This window comes from Rhincodon typus, chromosome 28 (genome assembly GCF_021869965.1).
Source record: "Rhincodon typus isolate 14 chromosome 28, sRhiTyp1.1, whole genome shotgun sequence".
In the NCBI taxonomy this organism is placed as follows: Eukaryota; Metazoa; Chordata; class Chondrichthyes; order Orectolobiformes; family Rhincodontidae; genus Rhincodon; species Rhincodon typus.
Window position 1 is genome coordinate 18,675,012 of NC_063359.1, and position 20,737 is coordinate 18,695,748.

A 20,737-nucleotide genomic window follows, 5' to 3' on the forward strand; every position below is an offset into this window, starting at 1 on the left:
CAACAGATGGTAAGTGTTTCTTTAAAAAAAGAAAAGATTTATAGAAAGTGAGTCTGGAGAATTGAGAATGAAAAATAAAAACGATGAATTAAACAGGTAGTTTGCATCCATCTTTAGAACTTAGAATATACGTAACATCTAAGAATCGGCTATAAATCAGATCAAGGAAAGGAATGAGGAACTCGGAAAAATTACTATCACCGAAAACTGAGTAAATTGTTGGATCTGTGCGCTATAAAGTGCTGAAGACCTCACCCTTCATCCTAGGCTGTTTAAAAAATGTGGAAAGTGAAATAGGTGATCCATTGGTTTTAATTTTCTAGCCCCCTAAATTTGCAGAAGGTCTGACCAGTTTGGACGATACAAAATTTAACTCCTGTTATTTAGAAATGGAGGGAGATAGAAAGCAGGAAATTGTGGGCCAGTTAGCATAACATCAGTCATAGGGTAAGTGTTAGCAGGGATTATTAAAGCAAGTATAGAAGGGCGCTTGGATAAGTTCAAGGTGGTCAGGCAAAGTCAACATGGTTTTGTGAAAAGGAAATCTTATTTAACCAATCTTTTTGTAGTTCTTTGTGTAAATAATATATAATGTGGATAAAGGAGAAGCGTTGGATGTACTGTAGTTAGATTTCCAGAATTCAGTTGATAAAGTGCTATATCAAAGGTTATTGTGGAAAATAAAATCTGTTTGTGGTAGGTAGCATATTGGACTTGATAGATTATTTGCTGGCTGACAGGAAGCAAAAAATAGACTTAAATGCACCCTTTTCAGGTTGGCAGGATGTAATGATGGTTTGCCACAAGAATTGGTGTTGGGATTTCAACTGTTTACAATTTATAAAAATTTGGTTAAAGGAACAGAAGGTATGGTTGCTAAATTTGCTGATGACGCAGAAAGAAAGGAAAGTCATATGAAGATGATATAAGACTCTCTAAAAAGATGTAGATGGGTTAAGTAAGTGAACAAAGATCTGACAAATGAGGTACAATGTGGAAAAAGTGTCCATTTCGGTAGAAAAAGAAGCATATTACCTAAATGATGAGAGATCGCAGAGCTCTGAAATACAGAGGGATCTGGGTGCCCCGGTGCATGAATTGCAAAAGGTTAGTACTTGGATACAGCAAGTAATTAGGAAAATTAATAGAATATTATCGTTTATTATGAGGGGACTTGAATACAAACATAGGGAGCATTATTCTTTCAGTTGTATGTTGCATTGGTGAGATCACATCTGGAATACATTGTACAGTATTGGTCACCATATTTAAGGAAGGATATAACTAAGTTGGAAGCAGTTCAGAGAAAGTTTACAAGATTTAAACCTGGAATGGGCAGGCTGAGTCATAAGGAAAAGTTGGACAGGCTTGGCCTGTATCTGCTGGAGTTTAGAAGAGTAAGAGGTGACATAACTAAAACCTGTAAGATCCTGAGGGGTCTTGACAGGATAGATGAGATGATGTTTCCATTTATGGGTGAATCTAGAACTGGAGGAAGGTCACTGTTTAAAAAGAAACAGTTTGTCGTTTAAAACAGAAATGCAGATTTGAGGTGATCCTCTTTCTTCTCTCGGAGATTTGAGTCTTTGGAACTCTATTCTTGAAGTAGAAAATGAATCTCTCAATACTTTTAAGGCAGAGACAGATATTCTTGGTTAAGCAAGCAGATGAATGGCTATCAAGGGTAGGCAGGATTGTAGATTTGATCATCCATGATGTTTTTAGGTAGCGGAGCAGGTTTGATGGGCCAAATGGCCTACACCTCCATTATTCATATGTTCGCATTGTAGGAAGCTAAAAATAATTTGGTCATCTTATGGTTAAGTCTTGTGCTGCAATCCTATTGTGAAATATTAACTCTAAGGTTTGCTGAATCTGCTCTAACTTGTATTAATAATTTTTTGATAGAACCTACAGTTTGTATGTAAAAATTCATAACTGATCACCTCCGGTTTCCTTACACATTACATATTCCTTTATATATCCACCAGGAATCTGGAGGCCCAGCACTCCTTAGCATATCCATTGGTTTCCACAAGAAATGCGTTTTTGATAGAATGAACCCCAACCTCCTAACTTCCTACCATGTGCAAATTTCTGACATGTGGATAATACATTCACAATCATTGAATCTGCAGCAATGTGTAAGGATTTCTTTTCATATATTAGTACGCTTCATACCATACACAGATTTGCATCTGAGAAGGAGCAGCCTGCTGCTTTTCCTTTCCTCGGCATGGTAGATGATACATCTGCTAATGGGTTCTGCAGTATTGTCTACCATAGGCCTACCTGTGGTAGTCAATATACATGCACTCAAAAATTGGTCTTATTAACAATCTTGTAAATATTTGCTTATCCTTTAAGCTTAATGCAAATATATAGTGCACCAAAGTTATCCTGTGGGGCAGTAGGCATTCAGAGCTGATCATTGTTTGTAGTGTATTGTACAGAATCACAAATGGGCCCAAAGACTGCCACTTGGAAATAGGAAGCGTCTCGTCTATTTCACGTTACGCTGGAAAGATACAGTACCAACAAAAAATTGAACAGGTTAAGCAAGTCGTTCATGCTGTTATTATGCAATTTTGATGAGTGGTATTTTCGAACCTATTAGCTCAGTTCACTGGATGGTTGGTTAGCATTGCAACAGCATGAGTTCAACTTCTGCATCAGCTGAGGTTACCATAAAGGACTCCTCCTCAACCTGTCTCCTTGTCTGAGGCATGCTGACACTCGGGTTAAATTGCCACCAGTCATCCCTGTCGAATGAGAGAACAGTCTAATGGTCTGATAGGACCATAGTGACTTTTTACAATTCACAGATGTCTCTGTATCACCAAAATCTGAAAGAGTTGCTAAACTATATTTTATCCCTACTTATGAACAGGCTTTATTTTAGTAACATTTGTTGAGGGAATAATGTTTGGCAAAATACTGAGGAAATCTTCTTTATATATACCATGAGATCTGTTAACATTTGCTGGGTCAGACAGACAGGGCTTTTGTTTATAATTCGTTTGAAGTAAAGGTATCTCCAAGTGTGACATGGCCTTAGTAGTGCATGGCTACGTCATTGTAGGTTATGTGCTAATGATTAAATTTACTACCAACAGAAAACATAATTACATGAAGAGATAAATTTGTGTGTGCGACCTGCTATAGTTACAGAAACAAGAATGTCTTTGGTTTTAGTTACTTGCACTGGTTTTGCTCTTCATTAGTATCTCAAAATGTTCGAAGGTTTGTAGTTTACTTTAAAAATTCATAGCTATTTTCAAAGGAATACATCAGATCTAAAAATGCATTCACTCTGTTGTCAGTCCTCCGTTCTGATCCATTACTGGACAGAATTTTTCACATAGTGAACCATTTTACTGTCAATCATATAAAATTCTGCCATGTTATGTGTCCTCTGCTCCAAATTGTAATATATAAATGAACAAGGAACAAGAATTGGCCATTCAGTCCTTTTGAGCCCACTCCACAATTCAATAAGATCATGGCTGATTTGATTTTTAACCTCAAGTCTAAAATCCTGCATATTTTCGATAATCCATTCATCCCCTTGGTAATCAAGAATCTATCCACTTCTGCCTTAAAAATGATGTCCATTAGACTTAGGGGAATTTTAAACTGGATCGTTAGAATTTTGCACCAGCCCCAGAACAGTACAAGCAATTTCTAGGATTTGTATCATCTGCAACCTGGCTCAGCTCTCAGTGGCTTTTACCAGGCTCTTCCACAAAACCCCACCCCAAGTCAAACTAATAATATTATTAATATGTATGTATCTTAAGCTACTGATCCAAACTTTTTGTTTTGTGCTCACCAAACAGCAGACATTCCCAAACAGTGTCTTCGTCAAAGTCCCTACAAAATAGTTGTTTCCGATACTTGTGACTCATGATTCAAGGACATGTGTCCATGATTGCATTTCAATCCAAACATCTCCCTTTTCACAACAAACAACAAAAAAAACAAATTTGCATGCACTAATTGTAACTGCACAGATGCTGCTTGACCTACTGAGTTTCGGCAGCAATTTGTTTTTGTTTCAGATCTCCAGCATGCGCAGTGATTTATTTCTGTGATGGATTGTCTGGTATGTCATATGTCACTGGCTTTTGAGCTTGGTACTCACTACGGGCTATGCACTGGCTGATGTGGTCCTTGATTTCATTGCTCCAAAACATCCCTTGCCTTCCTCAAATTTGACTCAATTCCTTGGTGGCCTGCGTGGATACATTTGAGTATCTGTCCTCTAGACTGCTTAGTGAGAATTACTTTATTTCCTTTGAGCATTATGCCATCTGGGCTGTTAATTCTATGTGAGAGTTGTATCTCACTGAATGATTCACTTGGTTTGAGCAAGGCATTTGTCTGTTATATTCAATTTCTGTTGGGTTAATGACTTCCAGAGTACGACGAGCTGCTGCTTCATGTTGGATCTTGAGGATTTCTCTGTCATAACATCCTCTACTTTCTTCATCAGGAGCGTTGCTGTTGACGACATGTCTATGATACCTCTGCTTCCCCTGTTTGTATGACATGTCCAGAAAAACAGAGTAACATTCTTTGAAAGTATTTTGAAGGAAACTGTAGAGATTTATGGAAAATGCTTTTAAGTGGTTCGTAGTCAAACTTAACTGTCACTTTGTCTCTTCCAAGTAGTTATTAATAAAAATGTTCACAAGCAAAAACAATAGCCAGACATTCTTTCTCAATCTGAGCATAATGTTGTTCCAGTGTGGAGTTGGAGGAACGCAGCAGACCAGGCAGCATCAGAACAGCAGGGACATTGACGTTTCGGGTCTGGATCCTTCTTCGGCTCGAACTTTCTTCAGCAGATGCTGAATTAGTCTTGCACTCATCTGCTTGACGACAGTATTCTCCTGGAATATATCCTAACCCTTTAAAAACATCATGGCCGTCCTCTGGGATCTGTTCAGCAGCCAATGGTATAGTGGGCTGTGAAAATTTCTGAAGAAGGGTCCTGACCCGAAACGTCAACTTTCTTGCTCCTCTGATGCTGCCTGGCCTGCTGTGTTCTACCAGCTCCATACTGTTGTCTCTGATTCCAACATCTGCAGTTCTTGCTTTCTCATAATGTCGTTCCATTTATGTTAATGCCCTGAATGCAAATACAACTAGTTATCCTTGCAGCATTTGAGTTGCTCCAAGTCTTCGCTCTGGCATCCCACTGTAGGGTGACTTTATCATTTACATCATAGATTTCAACACAGGTGTTGACGTCAGTAGTTGCTTAGCTTTTGTGAATGGTACATCTTGTTCTGTGCTCCAGTAGCACCGGACATGCTTGGCGTGAGTAGATGTAATGGTTCACACTCCAGAGATAAATTGGGCAAGAACTTTTTTCTGAACAGTTGACAAATCCAGTAAGGTTTTGTACTGTTGTTATATATGTTGGTTGCTGCATTGCTGCTACAGCTATCACCTTTTAGGTATCTGGGTAAAGACTTTTTGCTGTCAATGCATTGCCTATGTATTTGATTTCAGGCATGCTTCAGTGTAAATTTTCCTTATTGAGCTTCGGGTTCATCTGATAAGCTCAGTGCAGCAGTTGCACTGGATTTTTTTTTGCGGTCAAAACCGGCTTCTTCGATTGTGTTCCATATTCACAATCTAGCAGATTGTCCACAGTAGCTTTCACTCAGAGAAGATCACTATTTCCACTTGTCTACATTGAAGTTCCTCTGTAGCCTTGGGTATGCCTAACAACATATGCATGCCTGAAAGGTGTCCAGACTGTAATTGCTGTTGTTTTCATTCAGCTTTGCTTGCCTGTAACCATTTTTTGAATCTGCGGTATTTAGGAAATAGACCATTCGGCCCATCAAGTCTGCTCTGCCAGTCAGTCATGGTTGATAGATTTAGATCCTTTCAGTTGATGATACTCTCAGCTCTCCTGGTTGTTTCACTGCTGCCATGCTGCTAATCCATTCTGTAGGAGTTCTCATTTTCCTGATTACTTGCTTCCATTCTAGCTCTTCTATCTCGTGTTTGTCTGGCCTTGCGTACAGCTGGAACTTTCTTCAGCAGATGCTGAATTAGTCTAGCACTCTCATCTGCTTGAGAATGGTATTGTCCAGGAAGACATTCTAATCATTTAAAAACATCATGGCCCTCCTCTGGGATCTGTTCAATAGCCAATGGTATAGTGTGCTGTGAAACATTGCAGATCCCTTTTGCCATATTGAGGGTTACCAGTCCAAGTTTTAGAGTTGCTTCACCTGAAATGAGTGGCTGTTGCTTGCTGTCTATGATCTGGAACTCAAGATCCTTGTTCATATTATCGTAGTGAGTTTGCAGAGTAATCTGCCTGCACAGCATGAGTGTTGTGCCATGATATCATCTCAACCTTACTTTCAGGATTTTTGGATTCGCACATTGAGCCATTTCACACAGGTCTGTGAAGGTCATGATGTAGCAAGATGCACAAGTGTTTTTCTGACACTTCGTCAATCTCATGTTCACCATCTGCCAACCTCATTCCAATAGTCACAAATCATGTACCATCTGTTGACCTGACTAAACCAACCTGTTTATGGTGTAGACTGAAACATCACATCTTTAGCTGATACTCTTCAGTGGTTCTGCGTATTTACTTAATGTGCTTCCTTCTAAGCCTACACTTGTGTGTACAAAAATTCCTCTTCTTGCAGTGAGAACACTGCTTTCCCCATGCCAGACATGCTTTCTCCTTTGCATGATGTTCTCCACAATATTTGTAATCTGTACTTTATCTGTAATTCTTCTGCCTTTGGGCCTGGATAATGCAATATCTGCCCTGTTCTGCGATGGATATATTCTCACTTGTTGAATTCCAACCTCAGGGTTCTGTATTTGTCTGTTGCTTTCCTGAGGAAAAAGTTCCTCCTCTCTCAGGGACAGGGGCACACATCCAACTCGTGGACTGGGCCAGGCTGCATTTCCAGGTACTTTAAATAAAAACCGAAAGAACTGCAGATGCTGTAAATCAGGAACAAAAACAAAATTGGTGGAAAAGCTCAGCAGGTCTGGCAGTATCTGTGAAGGAAGAAACAGAGTTAACATTTCGGGTCCGGTGACCCTTCCTCAGAACTGACCCGAAATGTTAACTCTGTTTCTTCCTTCACAGATGCCGCCAGACCTGCTGAGCTTTTCCAAGTTCTTTGCTTGCTTTCATAGCGCTCACTCACTCTGAGCCCACCTGAATGCTCACAGCATCCCTGCCTTCTAGTGCCGTGGTTTCCATTTTGGCTTTGCCCTCAGCCAGAGAAATCAGGCTATTTCTACTGTCTTGCCATGCCATTTAGCACAGACACAAAGCAGGGAAGTTTTTCCATGGTTGCCAGAAGGTCTCAGTCAAGTCAAGCTGGATAACCTTCACGCACGGGATCCCAGTGCTGTAAGTCAAGGGCAGCCTCCTATGCCAGTGCTCTCCTTCCTTTACCTGAGGCATGGTGACCCTCCAGATAGGCCATCACAAGTCATCTTTTTCTATTGAGAGCAGTCCTTTTTAGATGGACCATACTCCATCCAGTAGCAGAAGTTAATCAGTATAGAAACTCCAGATGATAGTTGCACTGACCAAAAGCAGAAAATGTTGGTGAAAATCAGGAATTGGCAGCATCTGTGAAGTGAATTAATGTTTCAAGTCCAGTATAACTCTGTTGGAACTTTACAGATGCTTCTAGACCTGCTGAGCTTCTCGAGTACTTTGTTCTCATTTCAGATTCTCAGTGTCTGCACTTACACATTTTAAATTGCACCAACAAACTTGTACCACTAGATGGGGACCAGAACTTGAGTTCAGGGAAAGAATAAAGCCAGGAGAAAATTCCCCAGGACCTGTGAGAGAGTGGGAGGCAAGGAATTTCTGGTGGGGTGCGGAGGTTTGGGGAGGAGGAGGAGATGTCAGGTAGCAAGGATGGGAAGCAACACCATGGTTGGGAGGTGATAAGACCACAGAGAATGGCAAAGCTTAAGTGGCAAGGGAGAAGCAAGACCCAGGTAACCACCACCAGAAGAAAGCCAATTGCAAGGGTATGGAGGAGGTTAGGGCTAGAAGCCAGAAGTCAGGACAGCGAGCAAAGCCAAGAACCACAGCAAAGAAAAGAGAGAAAAGAGGGTGAGGGCAGAAGCACTTGGCAAGGTCATCTGACCAAGCAAGCCACAGAACAAGAAGTCTGTCAAACAATGTTAAAGTGAAACTGACAACATGAAATGATTAAATGATACTACTTTAATAAAAATGTTAAAATAAAACAACATTAAGTGAGTCAACTTTAACTGGGAAGTACCACTTCAGGAAAATCCCAGTTAAGGAAAATCCCAGAATGTTCTGTGTAGAGAGAGAGAGAGAAAATATCAAATTAAATACTACTGGGTTTTACAATAGCATCATAACCAGTGATTTTTGAATATACAATATGAAAGTAATTTTTAATTCCGGTTTGAAAAAATACCATAAAACTTATTTTCTGGTTCTTTCGTAATCTTTCACACTTCATGAAATGCCTTCAGCATTCAACCATGTTCGACTGTGTTGCAAAAATGACAGAGAACCAATATGATACACACAGAGTAGTGGATACCCCACAATAGGGCATGTAATATCACTGTTGCAAAAGTTTTATTTGTATAAGTTGATATGATGAACCATATGGAAACTGTACTGTTGAAGCTTAAGCCCCAAAACCACAAAGTTGCCTGTGGCATTTCAGCAACTTCCTTTCAGTCCACATGCAGAATGATACATTGGAAGCCTCTGATAAATGAACATCTGATTCACCAATGGTCACAACACAATGTTGAAACAAGATATTGTGAAGTGAATTCTACTTTGTTAATGAAAATTGTTTTCTGCTGTTGCACCCATGAGGCTGCTGTTTTACACCGATATCTGTCAGCACATGTTTACTCCATACAGCAGGATGTTCTATTTATTCTTATTAGGTGGAGTTACACAGGATTGTCTGCCACTGCCTACGCATTTTTAATCCTCCCACAGAACGAATCATATTTTCCACACAAGATTCTACTTTTTCATTATTACTCTTTCTGCTATCCTTTTTATTGCTGCTACTTCTAACTGCTCTTCATTTATTGTACTTCTTATCGTTTGTACATTGTATTTCCCTTTCCCTTTTAAATTTGCCACATCTGTTGTTTTTTTACAAAATTACTGGTTGCAGTATTCAAAAAAGCATTAATTGCATAAATGAACAATGATATTTTGGTCAAATACTAAACCAGGTCAGCACGGGGGGGAGGATTTGCAAGTTTCTGTCAAGGCATAAAATTGCCGATGCGGGGCTGCCTGTGTTCATTTTAGAAAACTCTTGGGGCGGAATCTCATGGGAACTATGCGAACAATCTGGGAGAATCACATGAGAAGTACAATGAGGCCTTTCCCAATATTGGGAGCAATTAGTTGCATTTTCCAACAGAGTTCCAGACATTGACCCAAGATCCTTGCTAAGGAGGGCAAGGTGCCTGTCAGTTTCATGAACTGCAGATTGCCTCATTAGTATGCAGCTTCCTTTTCTCCCCCTGCCATGAAGGAACTAGACTCGAGTATTCCTGGTATGAAAGTCAGAGCAGGGATCTGGTGACTCTAGCTCACCCTTTACCTTCCGGCACCAGCATCTTGGCATACTCCAAGAGCAGCAAGCACGCACATCCCCTGTCCACAGACCTTGGTGTTGTAGACTTGCCATCATGGCATCTCCAATCCACATGAAGCACACTGCTGCACAGCCATGCTGAACTTCAGAGCGCACCAGCAACTACCATTGTGATGAATTGAGCCATGCTTCATCTCGGAGCCGCTGACTAGTTCTGTTAGCACTCACTCACCTTGAGCCTATCTGGATACTAACAGCATCTCTTACTTGCCTTGTCTTTTTTTTTGCACTTTGCTGCCTCAGCCAGAGCTATCATCCTCATTATGTTTCCGTCTTGCTTTGCCATTTAGCACAGGCACCAAGCTGCTAAACTTAACACAGTGAGGAGCTGGAGGAACACAGAAGGGTCCCAACCCGAAATGTCAACTTTCCTGCTCCTCTGATGCTGCCTGGCCTGCTGTGTTCCTCCAACTCCACACTGTTATCTCTGACTCCAGCATCAGCAGTTCTTGCTATCCCTAAGCTGCTAAGCTTGTCTTGGTTGTCAGCAGTCTTCAGTCTTTCAAGGGGAACACCTTTCAGTCAGGCAATCTTGGTGCAGTAAGTCGAGGGCAGCCTCCAATGCTAGCCTGGGTGGTGGTGGAGTTGGGTGGTTTGGTACAATTAGTCAGCCACTTTGGGGTAGTAATGGACAGAATCCTCTTCTCCATTAAAGATGAGGAACTGAATGTCAGTCAACCCACCATCCATCTTGGCTCTTTGTGCCATATTGTGAGCTGCTTTCTCCTGGAGTGAGAGAAAGGAAGGTGAAAGTGGGTCGCATAGCTGTTAATGTTGATGCAGATGGGAGAGAAGTGATGCGGTGTCCGAATGGATTGAGTAGGAACTGCAAAGGTCATGCAAGGTTAGCAGTACGCGGTTGGAGGATGAGTCCAAATGAGGGAAGAAGGTGCATGTGACAGTGCGAGTGGTAGAGCAGGAACCTTGGTGGGAGGTGGATACAGTAGCAGTAATAGAGTAAGTGTGAGGTAGTAGAAAATATGTAGTGGCTCGTAACCCTGGTGGAGTTGAGAAGGTCATTGATATTCTTCTTAGACTGCTGGCCATTCTATCAGATTGCTGAGTCTGCACTGACTAGGTTTGCAGGGTCTGATGTTGTTGCCTTCTCTGCTAGTCCTGGGGAAAAGAGGGTGGCATTCCTCTGCACCAAGACATCCAGGAGCCTGTCTGCAAAGTGGTGCGCCAATTTCCCATTATCTGGCATGTCCAGGGTAAACGTCAGGAACTGTGCGGGGCTGCATCAGATTGGCAGAGCTTGTCTAGGTATGGAGCAGCATTTTAAAGAGAGCCTTAGTGCAAAGGATGCCAGCCCAGTGAATCTGGGCAATGGCAAGTTCTTCTGGGAATGGCGAGTGTGAGAATTGAGCCAGCTTCCAATGGAAGGAGCAACATAGGGGCAAGGTAGGTAAATGATGAGGTAAGTTTGGGATGATAATGTGACAAAAGCTCAGGAGGCCTTGCAAAGAAAAACACTCCATGAAACTCAGCAGAATGAAAGTCAGCCAAAAAAAGTAAGATTCAGCCCTAAATTTTTACATTCTAGGAAGTGAAAATAGCATGGCTCTGTAACTTGTGCCAAGTCATGTCAAATATGTGTCTAGGTGGCAACTTGAAAACCTACCCCAAGTGATTATAATTTATATCTTCAATTTCATGTACTGCTTTGAATTCTCCAGAGGATGTGAAAATGTGGATGAGTGATCCTTAGAACTTGCTCTGACCTTAGTATTGGCATCTTTCTAGCCCCTGTTGTTTATTAGAACAATATGGGTGGCTGAAATAGGTAACACTGACATTTGGTAAACATCCATTAATGCAATAGTCAGTTCTACTCAACCTTCTAACATTGTCTTTGCTCACAGATTAGAGCTTCTAAATGTATTGATAGTAAAGGCATACTCAGTCAATGAATGTGGAAAATATATCATTCATAGGAGCACAACAATTTCTAGATGAAAAAGGATCTAAGACTAGCAAATTTATGTTCGTTATCCTGGTGGGTGCATGATACAACGTTAATGGAATTGCCCGCTTATCATAATGGAAAACTTTGAGAAACACAGGTTCAGAATCATCCATTTCTCACAAGTATGCTGTTCTTACATTATATTATTGCCTCAAATGACTCTAACACAAAATCTCAAAATATTTTCTGAAATAATCTGATATTTCGTTTCATAGTCTACTAATAAATTAATGCTCTTGTATAACCTACTTCAGTTTAATACAACACAGTAATATTGCACCTGAGTGAAATACTGTAAACTCAAAAGGTTATTCTGCGATAATTTTATCTTCTTTCCTTTTGTGTTTAGTCTGCACCAAAGATTTCGAATGATAGTCTGTTTGCAGGCTCTACTAATATTCCGAATGTATATGTATGTCCACACCCTGCTATTTCCCACCCTACTTGCAAGGGAATCACTGCATTCTTTACTTGGCCTGGTTCAGATCAGCGTGTCACCTAAAATCAGTAACACCCTCACCATATAACACTTAGGTCCGTGATGTAATCTCTTCTGTTCAATTATTTTTGTATGTATGCAGAAAGTATTGCAGAAAAATCATTATTCCATGAACAATGCTACAATATCATTGAAACAGTCTCCAGTGTACCATCACAATATATGTCTGTTTTCTATAAACCTAATGACAAAACTTGTTATGTGCTTTATTCATAAATTGAAACCAGATGACTCTGATTTTTCTACAGCTGTCAGCACAGAAAATGCTATTTATATCAGAAGCATGCTGTAAGTTTTGGCAGAGTCAAAAAATTCAATTTCTCCTCCCTTTATTTGAGTGCAGATTGTTAGACTTGATTGTAGTTAACATCTGGAGCAAACTGGTTTCTGAGCTTATACTGAACTTACTAATCATTAACCTTTTACGAAAAATTTAATTGAGGCGGTATGCTGACTGCAGAAGTTTTACGTATATTAATTATTACATAGAAAATTATCCAGAAAATTCTTGCAATGAGGCGGAATGGTTGCCACCAGAGTAAACTGAATAATTTGGCTAAGAAATCAAAAGCATTTTGAAGATTTTTATAATCCAGTACAGGGAAATATTCAGACCAAAATCTTACTCTGATGGTTTGCATGCCTTGTTACAAGGGATCTGAAATTCCACAGGAAGGGGATACCTCCACTTTCAGCTGGAATTGCATCCTCCTCCTCCTCCACCACCTCACATCTGCCTCAATATCATGTGGGTAATGCTGGCATAAGTGGCATTAGTGGGATCATAATCTAATTCCTGGTAAAGTTGAGATCTGACAACTTTTAAAATGTCAGTTTCCCTCTGAATAGGCAATCATAAATGGAATAAGTTGAAATCTGGACAAGTCTTGGTAAGCTTTTGGCAAGGTACGGAAACAAAGTTCCTTTTTCACCAACTGGACTAGTCCCCATTTGGGCCTAAACGGGACAGGTTTCCATTTAAAATATATAAATTTACGGTGGTAAGATTTGAAATAGAACCAGTCAATAGGTGGCAGTACTGTCCAGCCAGACAGTGCAGTGGCCTGCAGAAATATTTGGTAGTTTGATCTGATACAACCCTTACTTGAGCATTCCTCTTGGGTTAAGTTGCCATGAGCTTTGGGACTCCAGGACTATTTCCTTAAATCTTAGTTTGGTGCATCTCAGTGTCTGCCTTACCTAAGAGTGGCTATTACCTGAATCTCAAGAGTTTCAACGAACTGTTTTATTGCACACAATTATATTTAAAACACTGGTCTCTATAATACAATTTTCTAGTGCAAATTATTCAATCCTCTCTTCTCAGAACCTTGATAACTTTATTGCTGATATCAGTGTCATATCATCTTGTGTAATCTTGATGCCATTAACATATCCATGCTCATTATGCTACTTTAGGACTCTTGTGTCTTCGTTGCCTCAGGTGTCTAATTAAATCATGGTACACTTTCCCAAGACTGAAATGAAAACAGGCAACTGTCTATCGTACAGTTATTAAAATAAATAATGGCATGGATGAATTCTGAATGGTCATCTGATCTTAATTCTAAAATGTCATCTGAATTAAGAATCTACTACTGAATTACATTTTTCATATGGTAACCTGCTAACTTGAGGGTAACTTCTTTTTCACAGCTAAGCAAACTGTAACTGAGTTGGCCGATGAGCTGATGAACTTGACCATGTTGATTGCCTTGATCCTTATTCCATTTGGAAGTTTGCAGGTTATTTTCTAAATTCTGTAGATGAACATGGCTGTTGAACTATTGCATGGTTTCACCACTTCACACGTAATATAGTTTGCTGAGAGTGACACAAAAAAATTCATGACTAATATTTTAGCTTAGGAGCTGTTCCCATCGAAAGTATTTCGGAAAAGATAAATGACCAGTTGAATTTGTTGTACTAATGGATTCTTCCCTTTCTGTAATGAAACTACTTAATAGTATACTTGTAGTGGGCAACTTTATATATTACATCCAAAGTGTAAAGTGTACAAATCGATATGGATTCATTTCAGGAACATTAATTAGAAGGCTATGAAAATCTATGTAAGTGTGCATATTTCAAGTATAGAAGAATTTTCTATATTCTGGGTCATATTTGCAGAATGAAGCCCAGAACGTAATTGTCTCGTTCTGGTGGAAATCATATTTGCATATACAGACGGAACTCCTCATCCAGGTATGAGTAAAATATGTTATTTTTGTGTTTTTATTCAGTATGCAATGTACTTCCAAGTGGAAAAGTATGTATGCTGCCTGCCCATCATTTTGGGCCTTGCCAAGAAGCATTAGTGTTAACGGAAGAGGAGGAATAGATTGTTTGTCTGCATAGAGTTAATGATAATTTGGAACAGTATCAATTTGCTGCTGAAAATATACTGTTTGCACACATAATGAAGTAAAGCATTTTTTTGAAAATAAGGTAGAGCAACTGTTTAGGATAAAGTAGAACTGTTGAGTAGCATTGTATTTTTATTTTTGCCATTCAGTTTCATGAACAGGAGGAAAGTTTCCTTTGCCTATTAGCTGTCATGATTCTATGTGTAATGGCTTGGTGTAGTTGAAATCAAAACCTAGATTTTTGTGTGGGCTCAGGAAAAAAAAATAATTTTTACCCCTTTTCAAAGTGTCAATCCTGACCCATTTGTGACTTTGCCTGAGATTTCTGCCTTTTCTCACAATGTTTTGAGGGTCACAGTACATTTTATGAGCCATAAAGGAGAACAAAAAATGTGAGAGTGCAGAAGCAGGTGGGTTAAAGGTTAAAGGCTGGTCTCTACTCTGAGACCACCAACAACCCAGCTCCGAATCTGCCCCTATCCATAAAGCTCATCTGTCACCCATCTTTTTGGTCCGCAGGTCACCCTCTCACTCAGTGCTCCTTTCATGATCCCTCAGATCACCCATGTATCTCCTATAACCACTTACCACTCTGTACGGTCCTCAGAATCATGAAAAGCAACGGGGATTCTTTCAACTACAGTTTTTCTTGGGGGGAAAAAATGGCAGTCAAATGAAAATCTCATTTAAACATAGTGATATTGACACGCAAAATAATACCTCCTTCGAAAAGAAGGTACTAATTTAAGTAGTCCATAAGTTGCCCAAAACAAACAGCCATGTACTCTAAACAAATTGAATGCAAAATGTTATTACAACCTTGTAAAACTGTAAATTATTCTCTTGATCAGTTGACTCAATGGACTATTCAATTTTAGAACTCAGCCAAGCATTCTTAATAGCTACAGCTATTTGTCATATCACCCAACTTACCACACAGGAAAAACTCAACACTGCCAGGACTTTCCCGGATTCCTGGTGTTGGTATTGTCTTTGAAACCCAGTTGGGCACCAGATCAAGTGCTAGCAGTTTGGAGCTGTCCTGTGCGGTTCCTATCATTTGTCCCATGTTGAACAGAGGGAAATTGGAACCCTTTTTTAGCCAAAATGGACCTGGACAGGGGCTGCATATGGCCACTGTCTTTGGAGCATGCCCTGAGACATTGATGACTGATATTCAAGATGGGGGACTAGAGAGACAAACTGATCAGGTTTCTGCTCTGACTTCATGTGAGGAATTATTGCCTTTCTTTCACCTACTGGGGTGAAAATAATGAGAAGCTTCATATAAATGTGGTGAAATTAATTAATGCGTGCAAATAGACTTCCTGCTTGGTTAGAAAAGTGGGGTTATTCTTTACTGCCCATCTCACACGATTTTTTCAACTTTTCATCAAGGCGCATGTCATTCAGGGCTGGGAAAATTCAACCATTATTTTCCAAATTCCAAAGGCTATAATGGAAAGAATAGATATTACCTTCAGCCTATCAAAGCAGTACTTATGAAAGGGAGAATGTGCTTGGAAGTATTCTTTCTTCTAAAGAGGAGATGATTTTTTTTTCACCCGACTGTAAGAGCTATCTGTGCATTTAAATTCTAGTAACAAACATTGTAAGGAAGTTTTTCAATACAGTTTCCATACTTTTGGAGGAATTCCTATCTGGTCCATTGACGTCCTTTAGGGAAGGAAATCTGTTGTTTTTCTTTGTCTGGTCTACATGTGACCGCAGACCAACAGTAATGTGTTAACTCATAACAACCCTCTGAAGTGTTCTAGTAGTCATATAGTTCAAGGAGCAATGAAGGATGAGCAACAAATTCTGATCTTGCTGGTGATACCTACTCTCCATGATAGAATAAATAAATAAATAGTAATGGCTCTTTCTCAAATGGAAAAAAGTACTGTAATGCATGTTAATGCTTACACGTTGGTGGTTAATGTAATTGCCAACCTAGCCTTGCATGGCAACATTTAAGAATGACATTTGAAGGTGTGAAAACATTTAGCTTTCGGAGGTTTGTGGAGTCCTCCAGACTTACTTCAGTGGCCACAAAGAAAGCTTCCAAACCCATTTAAACACATAGAAATAATGTGTGGGAAGGAATATAATTTTCCTGTGGTCCTTGCAATGAGGGCTGTGACCTTGGAAGAGGTGCATTTGTGGTTTGCACCCAAGGTCTTGAATCCTGTGAAAAAGCCACATGAAAATGGTATGGTGTCTGGAATGCAGGGTAAAAGTATTTTTCCAGGTCAAAAAAATTTAGATCAGTGTTTTGAGGTCGAATTCACATCAGTAATGGAAGACAAAATTCTGGTCTAAGTCTCTAATTTGGGAAGAACTATCAATTTAGTTTAGCCTGTTTCTTGAATGTTTTGGATTTTTAAATGTTCTGTTTTCATTTCTGTCTTTTAAAGTTTACAATTTGAATGAGTGTTAGGATTCTTGTTACTGTGGAACTTGAAAGATGCTGCTTAATGTCCAACCTGTGGAGTAAATACTGGCCTGGAAGTTTCACTGATAAATGTTTACTTGGTGACATCATGATGCACTGAGAAGGCTATGTAGGAAGGGAATGCCTGAATCATCAGAGATAATTTTGCGACATGTGCCTCTTCTAGAAAAATAACTGAAAGAATATTTTCTTTTAATTGAGTGGTTAAAATATAGATTTGTGAATCACACATAATTAACTGTATAAGTTTTAATGTATATTTTTACCTTCTGTAATTTTGGTATTTGACAATATTTGAATATTACACATGTTCAGAAATTCCTAGTCCTAAAATATGCAGTTCATACATTTTTAGTTTGCAGTTGCGCGGCATAACTGTCCAAAGTAGTTTATTTTTCTTGTGCACTTTCCAGTCATGCTATCACATGACATTACTTCTGCATGCAACAATTATTTTTAAAGACTGTTGTTAGGTAGAATTAGCTTAGACTGAGAAGTTGGAATACCTAACCCCTAAATTCAACTACATTTTTGATTTTTCATTTAGATCCTGTATGTTATCATTTAAGAAAGCTTTTGCAAAAGAGTTTATTTCTGTCAATCAAAAATCATTTTCTTGCATTTTTATATTCTAAGAAAGGAATGTTTACGTATTTGGAATTTAAACATTCTGGTTTTGGTGTCATCAACATTGTCATCAACATTTTGCCTTGTCTGACAAGAGCCATTGTGGTGGTGACAATGATGTGAGTCACATTCTTCTTTCAGTTTCAAAATCCTGCTGAATCTCACTTCCTACTCTAGACTCTTGTTCCAGCTGGTTTTGATCCTTCCTCTTCCTTGACCTTGGCTATACATGATAAATTCTAATTATTTTTCAACCCAGCAGTCATTATTTCTGCCATTATTCCTTTATTCTTCTACCGACTGATTTATAGAAATCTGACCATTTCATTTCTGCTGTTTTGGAAGAGAATCTTCAGGCCTCGCTTAATGCCTTCACAGAAGCATACCAAATAATTGGTCTCAGCCTCAACCTCAAAAAAAATCAAGTCCTTTACCAACCCATCCCAGGTCAAGTTTCCGTCCATCTCTCCATTAGGATCAACGGAGAAATCCTCCCAAACATGGGATATTTCTCATATCTGAGAAGCTGCCTCTCCTCATCTAAGGCTGACAATGATGTGGAAATTCAACTTTGCATCCAACCATGACATCTGTGCTGATGCCAACATCCTTGCTTATAAAGCATCATTCTTCTGACCCTTCTATATGACTCAGAAATTTGGATTATGTGTAGATACCGCCTCAAGACATTTGAGAAATACCATCAATGTAGTTTTAGATAGATTCTCTGCATCAGCTGGGAGGACAAGCATACAAACATCAGCATCCTTGAAGCAACTTGAACCAACTTCACTGGATTCGGGGACGGGGTGAATAGGAGTGAGCGGATAGGTGGAAATAGAAATCAGACAGAGAAAGGTTTGCTCAGGCAGTTTTGCCAAAAGCACACTTTGCTGAGGATTTTAAAACATGGCGAGGACTCAGTTCCCTACATTAAAATGGAAAATGTTGTGGTGACAGGCACATGAACTAATGCTCACAGTGGTTAAAAATAAATATGTGGCAATGTTGCTCCCTTTTAAATTAAAGATTAGTTGTCTCACTGTAGCAAAGGTTTGAGATTGAAGAGCACATTTTAGTATGTAAACAATGGGTGGCTTCCAATCGAGGCATTGGTGTCAACAGGTCCTTAGTACCTGGATGCTTTTGACAAGCTTGCTGGTGTCACACTCAAAGTAAGGACCAGCCTGCTCTTTAACTTCTCATATCTACTGAAATTCCAGACATTGTAAACAGCCATTGTCCATTTGCACATAAATTGTTATTAGAGCAAAGCTGGATGATCTTTATTGCAGATAACAAGGTGTAGAGCTGGATGAACACAGCAGGCCAAGCAGCATCAGAGGAGCAGGAAAGCTGACGTTTTGGGCCTAGACCCTTCATCAGAAATGGGGGAGGGGAAGGGGGTTCTGAAATAAATAGGGAGAGAGGGGGAGGCGGATAGAAGATGGATAGAGGAGAAGAGACAGATAGGTCAAAGAGGCAGGGATGGAGCCAGTAAAGGTGAGCATAGGTGGGGAGTCAGGGAGGATGGACAGGTCAAGGGAGCGGGATGAGGCTAGGAGGGAGGAGATGGGGGTGGGGCTTGAGGTGGGAGGAGGGGATAGGTGGGAGGAAGGACAGGTTAGGGAAGCGGGGACGAACTGGGCTGGTTTTGGGATGCGGTAGGGGGAGGGAAGATTTTGAAGCTTGTGAAATCCACATTGATACCATTGGGCTGCAGGGTTCCCAAGCGGAATATGAGGTGCTGTTCATGTAACCTTCGGGTGGCATCGTTGTGGCACTGCAGGAGGCCCAGGATGGAAATGTCATTTGAGGAATGGGAGGGGAAGTTGAAATGGTTCGCGATTGGGAGGTGCAGTTGTTTAGTGCAAACCGAGTGTAGGTGTTCCGCAAAGCGGTCCCCAAGCCTCCGCTTGGTTTCCCCGATGTAGAGGAGGCCACAACGGGAACAGCGGATACAGTATACCACGTTAGCAGATGTGCAGGTGAACATCTGCTTGATGTGGAAAGTCTTCTTGGGGCCTGGGATGGGGGTGAGGGGGGAGGTGAAGGGGCAGGTGTAGCACTTCCTGCGGTTGCAAGAAAAAGTGCCGCTTGTGGTGGGGCTGGAGGAGAGTGTGGAGCAGACAAGGGAGTCCCGGAGAGAGTGGTCCCTCCGGAAAGCAGATAAGGGTGGGGAGGGAAAGATGTCTTTGGTGGTGGCGTCGGATTGCAGATGGCGGAAGTGTCGGAGGATGATGCGTTGGATCTGGAGGTTGGTGGGGTGGTATGTGTGAGGACGAGGGGGATTCTGTTTTGGTTATTTTTGTGGGGAGGGGCTGAGAGGGATGCGTTGCGGGAAATGCAGGAGACGCGGTCAAGGGCGTTCTCGAACACTGAGGCGGGGGAAGTTGCGGTCCTTGAAAAACGAAGACATCTGAGATGTTTGGGAGTGAAATGCTTCATCATGGGAGCAGATGCGGCGGAGGCGAAGGTATTGAGAACAGGGGATGGCATTTTTGCAGGAAGGTGGGTGGGAGGAGGTGTATTCTAGGTAGCTGTGGGAGTCGGTAGGCTTGAAATAGATATCGGTTTCCAGGTGGTTGCCAGACATGGAAACAGAGAGGTCCAGGAAGGAGAGAGAGGTATCAGAGATGGTCCAGATGAACTTAACGTTGGGGTGGAAGGTGTTGGTGAAGTGGATGAACTGTTCGAGCTCCTCGTGGGAGCACGAGGCAGCGCTGATACAGTCATCAATGTAACGGAACATACACCTCCTCCCACCCACCTTCCTGCAAAAATGCCATCCCCTATTCCCAATTCCTTCGTCTCCGCCGCATCTGCTCCCAGGATGAGGCATTCCACTCCCAAACATCTCAGATGTCGTTTTTCAAGGACCGCAACTTCCCCCCCGCAGTGGTCGAGAACGCCCTTGACCGCGTCTCCTGCATTTCCCGCAACTCATCCCTCTCAACCCCTCCCCGCAAAAATAACCAAAACAGAATCCCCGTCATCCTCACGTACCACCTCACCAACCTCCGGATCCAATGCATCATCCTCCGACACTTGCGCCATCTGCAATCCGACCCCACCACCAAAGACATTATTCCCTCCCCACCCTTATCTGCTTTCCGGAGGGACCACTCTCTC

At 40.9% G+C, this 20,737-nt stretch overlaps 1 protein-coding gene across 7 annotated transcripts in view; it reads left to right on the top strand.

Annotated features, from left to right (window-relative positions):
• The window catches only part of rgs3a (regulator of G protein signaling 3a), a 275,278-nt gene that overhangs the window by 231,264 nt on the left and 23,277 nt on the right, over nt 1-20,737 (top strand). The gene's annotated exons all lie outside the window — the stretch shown is intronic.